Source organism: Thunnus albacares, chromosome 2 (assembly GCF_914725855.1).
Source record: "Thunnus albacares chromosome 2, fThuAlb1.1, whole genome shotgun sequence".
Lineage (NCBI taxonomy): Eukaryota > Metazoa > Chordata > Actinopteri > Scombriformes > Scombridae > Thunnus > Thunnus albacares.
The window spans coordinates 3,936,928-3,952,420 of record NC_058107.1 but is presented as its reverse complement, the minus strand read 5'-3'; the positions used below and the strand labels follow the sequence as shown (position 1 = coordinate 3,952,420).

General features: G+C 39.8%; 1 protein-coding gene across 2 annotated transcripts in view; it reads left to right on the top strand.

Annotated features, from left to right (window-relative positions):
- The window catches only part of apba1a (amyloid beta (A4) precursor protein-binding, family A, member 1a), an 82,652-nt gene that overhangs the window by 25,655 nt on the left and 41,504 nt on the right, over positions 1–15,493 (top strand). For both annotated transcript variants that reach the window (XM_044363573.1, XM_044363563.1), the window contains exon 2: positions 14,930–15,036. The gene's annotated coding sequence lies outside the window, so the exon portion shown is untranslated. The remainder of the gene's footprint in view (positions 1–14,929; positions 15,037–15,493) is intronic.

Genomic DNA, 15,493 nt, shown 5'->3' with positions numbered 1-15,493 from the left:
CCGATAAAGGTCATTTCATAACCCAATAACAATACCTATCCTGATATAGCACATTTTAATTCAATGGATAAATAGTTGGTCTGTGCCCCAACCCACCAACCCCCTATCCCTCCAACCCCCTAACCCCCCCGACTATAAATGACAGCAAAACACTGGACGAGTGTTTTAGAGTCTCTGTGTTATAAGCTGCTTCTGTGGACAGAGACACCGAATGCAGGTCAAGTGAGAGGTAGGGAGGCGGTAGAGAGGCGGAGAGGGTGGATGGACTGTTGTGCTCACATGATACCAAATTCATTTCCGCTCATGATAATGTGTGAGAGGAACAGAAATGACTCTACAGCTGACACATCGCTCTGGATTCCACCATATTTCTCTTTTGGTTGTTGCCCTGGAAATGTGCATCTGTGAATATAGGGGCTGGAGCTTCTGAAGGAGCACAAAGGGAGGGGTGCATTTGTTTGGGTGTTGTTCTCCAGAATGACTGACTCTACCTTTAACATTAGACAACATTCAACCTGCAGTTAGTAGTTGTAAATATTTAGTAACAACTCATCTCTATGTAACTTTTCAATTCAGTTCAGTTCAATTCAGTTTTATTTATATATCTATTCAGTTTTATTTATATAGGGCCAAATCATAACAGAAGTTATCTGACATAGAGCAGCTCTAGACCTTGATCTTTATTTTACAGAGACCCAACATTCCCCCATGAGCAGCACGGAAAAACCTCCCCTAAACTAATGACTAGTTTGTAGAGGTGGATCACAAAACTCACGGTTCGGATTGTATCATGGATTTGAGTCAGGGATCACGGATCAGCAAAAAACAAAAAAAGGGGGGGGGGACAAAACTTTGTATTCCATATATTCTGTAAAACATTTACAGCAGGGAACTTTTGCCCATGGTCTTAAATGAAAACAACATTCAAGATGTCCAATCGATAAATAAAATCTTAAATATATAAAATATTCAAAGCTCAATTGTTAAATTAAAGTGCAATATGAAGCATGATACCTTCTTCCTTTAAACATTAGGGGTGCACGATTCAGGAAATCTCACGATTCGATTTGATTTCTTGGGGTCACGATTCGATTCGCAATCGATTTGCGATTCAAAACGATTTGCTATTCAAAATCAGTTCTCAATTCAATACATTCATAGATTTGATTCTAGATTGATGTTTTGAGTTACTCTTTCCATTTGACAGCAGCAGACACTTTTATAGGTCTCAAATAAAAAAGATCAAACTGAATCAAATGTAAACATTTGCTACTCAATGTCAACCTGAGTAAGATTTATGTTCCTTTAGTCCACTTAGTCAACAGGAAACCAAAGCAGCCTGAGACAAAGGGTCAAATGAATACTTAATACAAAAATAAAATGATTGCAAAGATAAACTGCTAAGTGTAAAACCTCAAATAACTTCAATTCCTCCTTCAATTTTAAAAAATCAAACAAACAATAGCTGCCTGCTACATTTAGCTGCAAAGTGCAAACAAGAACATTGATCACTATTAGCGAGTGATTATTATGGGCTAACCAATTTTGTTTCTTTTTCTTAATTTCTCATGCAGATTACCATCTAATTGATATTTGTATATTTATTACATGAAATTAAATGAATATAAAATAATTGGTATTTTATACCGAACAGCTGTTTAAACGTTTGTTTCGCTGCTGCATCTTGTTGGCTCGTTTTTGGCAGTTTGTCATAAGCTTCAAGGAGACTACGGTTTTCATTGAGAGAAAATTAATTTCTCATTGTCGTCCTCAGATAACCAGCTGGCAGCAGACCTGCTGTGCGTTGTGCGTTTAGGCTGTGGGGGTGGAGGGCTGCAGGGGCCGCAGCGAGAAAGTTGAACCAGAATCAACTTTTGGAGAAACGCAACCTGTAACGCTGTACAACCCTGCCATATGACAAAAAAATTACTTGGAAGAGGGGAAGACATTTCTCTTTGTTTGATAACGTTAAAAGTAAAGTTAGGCTTTGCTGACGGTTTCCTGACTCATTATAAAAAGACGAGAGAGAGAAGCAGTGGTCGAGCGAGCTAGAGAGTGAACGAGGAAAGGGAGTGCTGGTAACGTTAGTGAGGAGGCTGCTGAATCAGATCAATAAAACGTTATTTTCTGACTATTTCACAGCGGTTACAAATAAATAAGCCCACAATGGCACAAACCTGCAGAAGTGCGTTTCAGCGCCTGATAACGGCATTAAGCTACTTCTTCCCTTTGAGATAAGAAAATCAAAAATATATCCAAATGATCGCCTTCATAGCCGATGGACCAGGTTGTATTTGTTTTTCTGTCAGGTACTCCATTGCTCGCAACCTCTCCATGACACACACTTCACTTCCTTCTTGCTCCCGGATTTGGGTCCGGGGCGGCGTCATTGCGTCATCTATGGGATTTAGCAGCTAATTCATGTCAGGAAAAAATGGAAAACAGCGTTGTGGCAAGACTGAAAAATGTGAATCGATTCTTGGAATTTCTGAATCGATTCTGAATCGGCAGAGATAGAATCGCGATTTATGTGAATCGATTTTTTTGTGCACCCCTATTAAACATCGTAGTAAATGAAATAACAGCCTGTGTCCACATCACAAACTTCATAACTTACAAACATGAACACACGTCTCTGCAGTTTAGTTTGTTGAATGAAAGTACACCGCTAACGTCAGTTAGCAGCTACGTAGCTAATAGATGCTGGTTTGGACGTTGCTCTTCAAAATCCTTGTTAGCGACACACTGTCTGTCCATGACTTGTACTTACAGCAGTTTGTTTACTATATTTTAAATGAGAGATTAAATTTTGCAATTAATCCGCGGTTCACATGCGTGCCGAACCGTGGGGGGTGATCCGTATGGAACACGGATCAACTATGATCCGTTGCACCCCTACTAGTTTGTGTGGTGCAACCAGTTCTAATTTAGTGCTGCGTAAATCTGCACATACTTGCATTATAACAAGGCTAAATTTGAACTTAGGAATAGCTGTTGCAACCAGCTCTTGGTCTCCATAGCATTTCTGTCAGCCTGCCTGCTGTACTGTGTGGATGATTATTATTGCATTCACTGCTCAGCCACCCAGAGCTGTTGACTGCAGTGAGTGTATAAATCACAGTTCAACACTCACATTTTACTGGTGTGAAAAGCAGAGGGGAGACTTGAAAAATGCTGCAGGGAGAATCAGACGCCTCACCCCTATTTTGCATTTTGAATGTTTTATGACCTCATGTTTTATTAACTCAGAGAAATGCAACCACGGGTAATATCAGGACATCTTATAAACCAAAACTTTGTATGATAGGTTCATTTAGTGTGATATAAAGGCATCTGTTTGTTGATTAATACATTTTTAACGTACATGATGTGAGGGACTCTAAAAAACACACACAGTGGGATGGGGATGTGGGTGTGGATGGGGTTGGTAGTCCTCCCAAGTTTTTCTTGGTTACAAGAGTATAAAATCCCTTGTTGCCTAAATACTGTTAGACAACAAACCTTGCCATGTATGTGCTACATCACTAAGTATGTGCTCAGATTCATTAGCAGGACAAAGAAAAAGGGAAAGCTGTGTATTAATCAGATCATTTGACAGGAGTAGAGCACAGTCTTGAACCAGCGATATACTGGTTCATCATATAAAAGGCCTCTGCACTCTAGTGCCATTCCTGTCATTTACTTACTAGAGCACTAACATTTCAATCAGTGACCTTTCTCAAAGCATCTTATCTACTCTGCAGTGTGGCAGCTATTACTAATTGCATTTTCTCTGAGTCAATGACAATGAGCACAGACATCACAAGACTGTTTCCTCGCTGATATCCTCTTTAACATCTACACCATTTCCTTCAAAGCATTGGTCAGTTGGCCTTTCTCGTCTCCAGTGTTGCAGCAGCCTCCTACAGCTCTGCTGCTAATTCATGATGAGAGGCAGAGCAAATGGAGCAGAGACAGCATCGGCACTGCATATCAGCAACCTCCACATAAAATGGAAATGATGCAGATGAAATAAGGCTTTGTAAGTCAGAACCTAATAATAGACTCTCTACCTTCCTTCTTGGGGATTGCACACCCACACCACTTTAGGGGTGGTACACACTACTTTCTGACACTGACACTGTCACAAAGTAGCACAAAGAAATAATCCAGATCTTTTTTTTTTTTTTTGGTGAGGCAATATTTCATATTGTGATATACTCTATACGGTGTCCTGTGATATGTTATCAGTACCATGGTACTAGTTTCATTATGTAGTGTTTTGATGCAAAGACAGATGTCGTTTCTGCAGTTTGACATCTTAAAGCTGCAACAATAACATTGACATATTATGATCTTATAACGTTGTTATATTCATTTTCACATAGTGTGATGTTCTAGGCTCAGGGATAAAATCATTCAGAAACAGTTTGACAGGGTGTTTTCACACTTGGTCCCTTTCAGCCCTCCAAACAAACAGAGCGATTAGTCGGCATTTTTGGTCCATATGAAACAAACCATACTCAGACTTCCTCGGGAGTTGGTCTGAGCACGGTTTGCTTCAAGTCAGTGTTGTGGTTTGCTTAACCTGTGCATTGTGAACACAAAGTTCGCAAGCTTCACTTCGCCCTTTGCCGTTGTATTTTAACCCTCTTTTTGTAGACAGATCACATGCTATTGCACTGGGACGCAAGAAAAAACCAATAGATGGAACCATGGCCACTGGTAACGCCAGTAAGACTAGTGGATGAGAGGTAGTTTGGTCTGAGGAAGAAACTACTGCACTTCCTCAGATATGGAACGAAGAACACATCAAACGACAACTGTCTACAATGCACAAAAAGGCTAAGGTTTTCCTCCAATTTTCAATTCATATGAAAGCGAGGGCCTTCATTAGGACTGCACTGCAGTGCCGCATCAAAGTAAAAGAACTATGTCAAAAGTACTTTAGCACACGCAATAAAATGAGAAAAAGTAGAGAAACCTCTGACATAAAAGACACATGCCCCTTTTACGACGAACTGGACAGTATTCTGTATGAAGGTGCCTTTGCCAACCTTAAAAATGTCATTGAAGGGGCAAGCGTGAGTGCATGCAGAGTGATGAAGGTATGGTAATGCTAGTTATCGCACTCTCTCTCTCTCTCTCTCTCTCTCTCTCTCTCTCTCTCTCTCTCTCTCTCTCTCTCTCTCTCTCTCTCTCTCTCTGTCTCTCGACCCAATTGTAATTATACTACTTTTATTGGCATGAAGTACAATTCATTATGTCAAAGATTTTGTGATTGTCAAGGATGATGGTAAAAGTAATAAATGAATAGCAAATAAATAATAACAGTAGGCTAATAAAAATACAGTTTTCTCAACCCCCCCTGTTTTTCCCTCTTTCTCTCTCTCTCTGTCTCACACACACACAGTCGTATTTGTTAATGATAATGCAGAAGTAGGCCCACTGTACTGTGTTACAGTATCATTTAACTTTCCACTGCAGAGAAATGGAGTGCAGTGTTGGTGAAGATGGAGAAGGGGCAGCAAGCACTTCAAACACTTCAGATCCTCCACGTGAAGTGAGGAGCAAACTACCTGCTAAAACCAAAGCCAACACCGGTTGTCCTAAAGCTAGCACTCTCAAGAAGAAGAGCAGTCTGAAGGAGTTCACCACCCTAATATCATCAGTGATAGAACAACAAGGGCGAGACCATGAGCTGTTCATTCTCAAGGAAGACAAACGTCGATGCAGAGAGATGGAATTAGACCGAGAGCCCTATAAACTCCAAATTGAAATGGAAGAAAGAAGCCGACAAGTGCAGGTGGAGAGTGACCAGGCCATTATCATCCAAGTGATGTTCACCGTTGCTTCTGTTCACAGTGCACCAGCCTTGCATGCACATCCCTACCCTAACCAAATGGTCTCTCACAGCTATCTACCAGAAGAACCCTCATTTTACAGTATTACCCCCAGACCACAGCCAAACACTATGGCTTCACGCTATGATCTAGATGCCTCTGTGCTCAGTGCTAATGAACAGCCACTCTCATCTACATTAGCTGCATAAGTTCAACTACATTTTCAAATGCATTTCAGCCATAGCCATACATTCAAGGTTTCCATATTCCATTGTTGTTAGTGGAAGAAGCATTTTCTTTTGGCTACCTTATGACTAATGATCATTAATACTTATTAGCCTATTAGCCTTTTTTTGTTCTTTTATGAACAATGCACTGATGATGCAACCTGATGACTGATGAGTGGAAATTATGATCAGCTAGTTAGCCCTTTTGTCTTTTTTTGTAAACACTGATGACTCACAAGTTTCCTTTTATAAACGAGGCACTTTTTTTATTTTTGGCTCTTTGCTCACAACAATTTTAGTGTATCACCTGGCTTCTACATCTTATGGCTATGTGCCTACTCGCTGTTTACTGATAAAGTTGAAGTAAGGCAAATCTGTGTTGGTAACAACTCAAAAGACCTACGATGGTTTACATTTTACATTGCAATGTAGCAATAAAGTATGTTACAACAAGGTTTTGAGAGAGGTGTTTCTTTTATCCAATACAGTAGTAGACAAAACAAGTGCACAGAACTGCATAGCCTGAACTATCTAGGAAGGTCGTAATCCTTGTGTTTAAACATTTCATAACAAAATAACACAAACAAAATTCAAATGTCTGCATTAATTTTGTTCTGTATTTTAGACCTACTGAGAAAAGGCAGAGCAGCTTGGGCCAGTATCATTTCAGAGTTGAGCAAAATACTGAGTCAATGCCCTGCAAGTGTCATGTCCAGTGGCATGGTCAGGGATAGGTCCTTCCTCTTCCATGTCCACCTCTCAGCCACATTTTCCAGAAGATGTGCCTCCATCTCTTCCCCCCTGCTTTTACATATGTTGTGTAATATGCAACAAGCTGTCACCACCTGATTAATAATCTTGACATTGTGATCATTTATTTTGAGTAAGCAACACCAGCAAGCTTTAAGTCTGCCAAAATCCCCTTCGACGCACATTCTTGCAAGACTCAGTTTGTAATTAAACTGTTGCTGGTCTTGTGTTATGCCCTGTCCATCAGGATATGGTTTCTGGACCCATGGCACCAGTGGATATGCTGCATCAGCTATTATTGATAAGGGAACACTAACCCCCTGGAATTCCTCAGTCCATCCTTTCTGGAAAAGTATAGAGTTTGCAAACACTCTTGCATCATGTACTTTTAGTAGTTTATCTACTACAGCCTGCAGTATTACTGAATAATGGCCCTTACAATTGTAATAATCTGCTTTGTTGACTTGTGGAGCTATGTTGGGCATGTGTGTGCCATCAATAGCACAAGCACACTGGGGAAAACCCCATTTATACCTAAATCCATTAACAATATCCCTTAAATCAGTCCCTCTTAGGGTTTTGATGAATGTGACTTCAGTACACGTGCAATGGTGGAGACTGTATCTTGGGTTATCATGCAGGCAGTGGAGAGGCCTATACCGAAGAGGTGTGAGATAGAACGGTATTCTGTGTTAGTGGAGAGCCTCCATAATGTAACAGCAACACAGCGGTCCACTGTCAAAGGTATCCTGTATTGAGTCTATGCCGCTAAAGTCTCAAGTGCTGGCAGGAGTAGAGGATGAGTCCCTGCCCTTTCTGAAATTCCAGGCACATGTGATCTCCCACCAAAGTGAGACCTTGGTTCTGTCCAGCATGATCTGTTAACATAAATAGAGTGAGCATCTGAGTCAAACTTAATTGTCAAGTTAACATGCCTGTTTGACACAAAGAACGCCACCAAAAAGAGCTAATGTTTGAAGCATAGTTTTTATACTTCTGTTAATTACCATTGGGATGTCGATAGTGGTGGTATGAGAATTAGCTAGGTGTGCAAAAAGAATTGAGTCCTTTTTCTGTTGGTCCACTTTTTAGTCCACTTTAAGGGGACTGAGTTTGGTTTGTTTAAAACGGGCTAAATGTAAAACACTCATCATTTGTCCACCACAGAGAGCACTGTAAAATGTCCTGCTCACTACATATTTCTGTCCCAATTTGATTTATTTATGGGTTTAAGAGGTTTTTCTCAAAAAAATGTGTTTATGTTAGAAAAGAATATCAACCAATACATCTGTACATCATTTTTTTCAGATATCTATGTTGGTCGGGCTTTAATTGTGGGCGAAACATTATGATTGTATCATATTGTGGGCGACTTGTTGACTCACAGACTTTGTTGTAATATTGATGAATGGACATTAGCTGAGGCAACACTCAAGAGCATATCTGGAGTAACATAGAGACAAGGGTCCCTACTACTCTCTTCATTCATTAGCACATGAAGGGCTGTGTGGTCCTTCTCAAACACAGTGTTAGTGTTGTACCCTGTCATGCTGACGTAATGATATCAAGTTGTTGCTTTTTGATGAACTATGTCAGTCTAGTGTAGTGAAGGATCACTGGTGAGTTTAAATCAGGAAGAATCAGGTCAAAAGGGGCCTTTTGAAGTTAATGTTTGCTGTGTGACAAAATCAATTCAACTCAAGGGCCACTTACTAGCTTTTTGGGGCTCTCACCCCTCATCACGGTCTTCATCAGCCAGTGGAGCTGGCACTGGTGTCATCATCACCTAATTATAATGTGTTATATATGGAGGGAGATGGTACCCTCTGTCTCTTGTGTTAGATGTGAATGTTTTCCTTGGTCATTGGTGGTGATTCATTTCTTGTAGTATGTGTATACAGTGTGTTTTCGACAACTGGCTGTGAATCCCATGGTGACATTACAGACTTGCTGCCCTGACCGAGTCAGAAGGGTGCAGGATGGGAGGATGCAGAGAGCTGAAAAGACAATGAAGAGGGAAATGGGCAGAGTAGATCAATAAAAACTGTCTCACTCATAGGCATAGTAAATGCACGACTGGACATCCCAAGAAACACAGTAATGTCACAGTGGCCTGTAAGTGAGTAGACAGTTTCTTTGCCTAGAAAGCTGTGTATGTTGTAGTGTGTATGTTTTCTTCTTTACATACAGTTATACTAGAAAGTTATGCCAGGGTTCACTGTAATATTTCTTGATCGTACTATTATTTAGTTCATTTTTGTTGTGACATTATTTTGTGAGGATCCCCTGGAGCCTCCTCAGGGAACGATGGGCACTCTGTCATGGAGTAGTTCAACATTTTGGGAATGTTGAACTGTTTGCTTGATTTATTATTTGCTTTCCCTCTGAAGAGGGAGATGTTCAGATGTATATCATCTCATGTCTGTGTGTTCAGTACAGAGCTGGAGTCAGGACAAAGTTAGCCTGGCTTAGCATAAAGACTAGAAGCAGAATAAAATAGTTAGCCTTCCTCTGTCCAAAGTTCAAAAATACAGCTACCACTGTCTCACCTGTGTGTTCAGCACACACACGGAGGGCTCAGCCCCACCTGTGGTGAACAGCAGAGAGAAGAGCGAGCATAGATAAAAGCAAAACACAGCAGAGATTGTCAGACTGAACTTAAATTAAACAAGTGCACATAAATTTGGTAAATATCATAAATAAAGAAAGTGTCTACTGTGATTTGCTATCATTTTTGGTTGCTGTCTCGCTGCTTCTCTGCTCTCTCTCAGCATGGGCAGGGCTGAGCCCTCCGTGTGTGTAGTGCAGCAGAGGAGAGAGACAGCGGTGGAGAGTTGACGACAACTAAACTCATTATGTTGCTGTAAGTGCAATAAAAGTTTTGCAAGTAAAAAGCCAAGAAGAGTCATTTATCAATGTAATCCGCGCAAAAGATGGACAGACATAAAGAGTATGATTTGCGTCACAACCAAATAAACAATAGAGCATAATATGAAACAATAGACGTTTTTCTATTGTCACGCAATATATATCGTCATATTGCACACAGAAGAACTGGACAGATAAATAAACTGCAGAACCTCAAACCTTTTTTCTATTCTATCTAACAGTTCTTAAAAGGCAGACCTTGATATTTGCATATGCATTGAGAGAGAGAAACACCTTTTTAAAATTATCAGAGGTGCAAAGATTAATTTCCCACTTAAAAGAAACATTTCCTCACATCGAGAAAAGTCATAAATGGTGCCAAAGCAGCTCCAAAGATCGAACGATTTACGATACAAATAATATCGATGTGAAAATCTCTCTTTCACCCTGACTCTCCCATCAACGCTTTTATGGTAGATGGTAAAGGGCACACAGTGACAGCCATGGAGGTGGAATTGGGAGAACACCGCTGCCCCCTGGAGAGGTCACCTCCACATCTCCCATCCCACAAAGAGCAATTACCCATCCGTTTCCATGACAACCAGCATTCCTGCCACTGCCTGTGTTCTGACAGTGAGAGAGAGGGGAGAGGAAGTGTAACAATCTGCCAATCAACACCATGCCTAGAAAACAGTAACATCTTTTTATGTTTGCTGCTGAGCTAAGTACATGTCACCACATGATGGTGCTCTGTCAGAGGAGATCAACGTTGAGATGCAACAAATCTCAATGTGAGATGTGAAATGGCATGCCTAAACATCAGTAGAGCTGTATTATAAGCTGCCACAATTCACACTTGTATTATAATAATAATAATAATATGATAATAATCAGAAGTCTTCATATAAATACAACAGGAGAATAATACTTAAGTGGACCACAAATCATAAAACGTAGGACATCGAGTGGCCTTCTATATTAACCTTGTCTCCTCACAATTAGAATTATATGCGACTAATTTGCAGCATCAAGTATTTATTGAAAGAAACATAATGCTGTAGAGATTGTTTTTTATCAGCGTGGGGAAACTGTTAATAAACATATCTGCAAAGTCACTAAATATTGATATGTAACATATCTGCAATTATTTTTCCTTTTTCCTTTCCTTATTGTAGGAAAAAAAGTTTGTTTCCCTACAATAAGGTATTGAAGTAGGGATGGCTGAAAAAATGTATTTCTTCTATGATTCTGAATTGATTCACAAATGCCGGAAATGTGTTTTTGTAATAAAGAAACAAAAAGTTGGAACTCAACTCTGGAGGTGGTGCAGCACCTGGACGGTGTACAGCAAGCACTGTACAAGTTATCTTGTAGTTCAGCTTCAAAAGAGGGAAACCTTAGGGCACATTGGATTTGTTAGCCTAATTATTAGCTTTGTGAGACAAAGTTGAGTGTTTAGTGAATACTTGGTATCCCATCACTCAGAGACCGACCATGACCATTAGTGGAGTGGAGCAGCAAACTCCAGCACTAACAAACGAGAGCGGCTGACCAACATACACTGACACTGCAGCACTTCGACTACAAAACATCAACCTGTGAAGAAAATAAGTGGCTTCATCGTCTGTTTCATGTCCTGCAACCCTGCAGCTGTACAGAGTTTTAGATAATGATGGCTTCTCTCCGGTACAGTGCAGCAGAGATGCTTCTCCCTACTGCTGGAGACACATCATTAGTAAAAACACAGTGCAGTAGTGGCCTCTTCACTGCAGAACACACGCACCAACTGTATGTTGGTTGGTAAATGACTGTTGGCTTTCATCGTTTTCATACAGGCAGAAGACTGGAAGATGCTTCCAAATGAATGTTCACTTTTTGAAATATAAAATCTGTGTACTCTCACTTTTCTCTGCTTTTTTGTTTGTCAGACAGACCTTCATCAAGATCAGTTAGTTTACATGCCAGTTAGGTTTCCTGCAGTTCAGTGGACTAAAATACTGCCCCCTCTCTATTTATTTAGTGGACAATCGATTCTGAGTTGATTCCCGAAGACACGTAGCTTAAAGCTAGTTTTGTTTTTATGGTTATGTTTTGGCAATTTAAAGCTCTTGGTTAAGGAAAGGGAAAGATCATGGTCTTGGTTAAATACTGAAATTTCAATATGGACTTGAAGCATAACAAAAGATCTGTTGACTCCTGCAATATGTCATACAAACCAGTTTCTTTCATTTACCTTAAAATCCCCCTCCAATCAAAAATATGTTTTTCCTCTTGTTCCTACGGTTCGATGTTTGAGCTTCACTGTGCAAAATGATGTATGTGCAGAGTTTGACACTGACACTAACTTTCACACTTGTCTGCTGAAAGTGGAAAATTTCTCTGTGGTCATTGAAAGTCCAATTTTAAGGGTGACATCACAACTACTTTGCTCACATTTTGAAAGTCTGAAAAGTCTGTAATTCTGATTGAATGATTTCAAGATCTGGAAAAGTATGGAAGTTAGGGTGAACACACACATTATGATTGTTGATTGAAATATGAAAAATATGATTTGCCCATAATGACTGCTATTACTAGGACTGCTAAGGACTGGTCGGACCTAGTTGGACTGAGTGTGTTCTAGTCTGGGTTACTTATTTTCTGATCCAGTCACTGCCCATCATTCTCATTAACATTGATTTAAACGTGTGTATATAGCTAGAATCTGGACATTGCCATCACATGTGCAAATGAAAGAAATAATAATAAATCAAAACTGGCCAAAAACAATAAGCAAAAGACAAAGTGCAATGTGTTGTGAGTTCTTTATCCACTTTGCCAGGTAGCACAACAAGACAATGATAACTTGATGTTATTACTCTTTGGAGCCATTTCTAAACACACTAATGTAACCAAACTCTTAATGATAAAGGAACATGTCACCCAGTGCAGTTGTGTGGCTCACTGACATGCTTTTAATAGTTTTTGGACAACAACAAAGGTCTACAGCACTGAGGAATAAGATGCATCAGGCTTTGAATACACACACAATACTTGTTAATAGATCAGGTCATTGTTGGTTTGACTCCAAACATGAGATTTGCTGATGTATGGAGATTTTTCTCTTACTAATATGAATGTCTCAAAACACAATATATAGTATAAACTGTATAATATATATACAGATTGATCATTACATAAACCTGAAAATGATTGTAGTGTAAAAAAGTAAATTCAATTCAATTCAATTTTATTTATATAGCGCCAAATTACAACAAAAGTCATCTCAGGGCATTTTTCACATGGAGAAGGTCTAGACCATAATCTTTAATTTACAGAGAGAGAGACCCAACAATTCCCCCATGAGCAGCACTTGGCGACAGCGGTAAGGAAAAACCCCCCTTTAACAGGAAGAAACCTCAAGCAGAACCCAGTTTTAGGTGGGCGGCCATCTGCTTTGACCGGTTGGGTTGAGAGAGAGAGAAGAGGGTGGGGGACTGGGGACACAGAGAATCAAAAAAGTACATAATTGTTAGTGTAAATTAGGCTGCAAACAAATCTCACACTGGCTGCTTGTGTTAGCAGACACTTTCATTTCATCACTATCCAAAGGTCACATCTGAATAATAACAGCTCCTGTGTGAACTTTTTGAATCTCAAGACTTGGGGCCCAACGGTCTCTCGATCCCTGGCACTGAGAGTGCAAGGAACCTATTGTTTTTGAAGGGATTATTATTATTATTATTATTGTTATTACTATATTTATTTATTTATTTATTCTAGTACGCCATTGCATTTTTGAGTGGTTTAGGATGTTCAAAAACTCTGAAAATTGGCACACATGTAGGAACTGGTGAAAATTGCAAAATTCTGTAGTGACTGGGCTTGGGTGTTGCCAATGGGCTCCATAGCACCACCAAACGCAGGGCCATTTTTGAACAAAGTTTCTTTGATGTGTATGAAATTTGGTGGGTTCATTGTTCTTGTCATTCTTGAAATAATACATATTTTTTCAATTTTGGATTTTGTGCATCTATTTTAATTTTACAAACATGTTTGAGGCCTTTAGGATGTTTGAAAACTCATGAAACTTTGTACCTTCCAACCTTCCAAAGGAGAAACTGCACTGAGGAAGCTAAGAGAAGAGTTATTTTGTGAAGATAAGAAGAGAAATGAAGGGGTCCTTGTTGATGGTATTCTCTCTCTCTCTCTCTCTCTCTCTCTCTCTCTCTCTCTCTCTCTCTCTCTCTCTCTCTCTCTCCCTCTCTCTCTCTCTCTCCATGAACTGGTGTGATGGCGGTACGACGACGTTTGCAGTGGCCTCTTCTAGTTCTGACTATGCAGTATCTTTGTCAATGTATACGTCTACATTTGTGTCATTGTGTGGAGTGCAAGGGAAATATGTCTATGATCGTCAGTTTGTTTTGGACATTCATAACACAAGAAATACTGGCTGGGAGCTAAATCAGCTGAGTGTTCTTGGTCTGCTATGCCCAGTGGGCCCAAAGAAGACCAAGGCCTTGTCTGGAGCTGCACTGGAGAGGAAACATCGAAAGTAGTGCGACAGGATGTAGAGGCAGGGCAAGCATGGAGGAGTGCAAGCTAGGCTTACTGTTAACCCATACAAACCGGCAGTTCCAACAATCATGCTGCCCAATGTTCTCTGGACAGCAAAATGGATTATACAACTCCTCCATCAGTGTCGGTCACTCGTTGACATGCAAGAGCTGTCTACATCCAACTGAGACATGTACTTTCTTTATCCTTTCTGTTACACTGCTGTGGGCTGGGAGGAACAGCATTTTGTTTTTTTGTGTATGCAAATACACAAGAAAATGACAATAAACTAAATCTAGAATCTTGAATCTTGAACTTTACATGGTGTGGTCTACGCATGATATACAGCAACATGACGTATAATTAGTGGGTGTTCTCTAGCGCCACAGGGTGGACACAGGAAGTTATAGTCATTTCCTACATGCAAAATGTATTTCCATGTCAGTTGCCTTCTAGTAAATGTATTGCTGCATTAATATTTCACTTATGTAGTATTGCCTACATGCAACAAGAATTGAGGCCTAAATGACACATAGTTCACCAAATGTATACACATTATCTAATAGGTCATATCCAGCACTCATTCAAACAGTTTCAGATAATCCTGAAAATTAAGAGCCATGTATATAGATCTACAGTAGTGATAGCACAGTTGTTGCTCCTTCCAACGTGTGCAAGGTGCGAAGGTCTGTTAATTTACATTGTTTTCTTGTCTCTCTGTTGAAGGTGGGCTGATCTTCCTCCCTGTGTGTGCCGAGAGAAGCCACCAAATACTTTTATATTACTGCTGCTAATAAGACCAATACAAGTTCAGTGCTATCTGATACAAGATGGTGAGTGAGTGCCCAGCAAACTTTCATTTAATGATACGGTCATATGAAAAGGTAGCACTTTACATTACTGCTTGGTAACAACAAGATAATCACAGGATGACATTTTGTAACAACAATATAATATCTGGTTCATGTCATGTTAATTACAGAAATATCAACATGGTGATACGTTAGTAATCATGACAAGAATTATTGATTGAATAATGGTGCAAAACCAAAAAGGTAATTAAGGGTGAAAACAATTATGAAATTAGATGAAAGTACAGGATTATCAAATTAAAGTTTTGGTGGGAAACAAAGAAGTGACAAACTAGAAGGCATGTAATGGATCCAATAACAACATTTAACAAGAACTTTGGAACATCATACAGAAATATAAACTTCAGAGAGAAAGAGGAGTGCTGAGCTGCTTTGCATATGATGATATTGGAATTGGTCATTGAGTCCGTATTTTGTG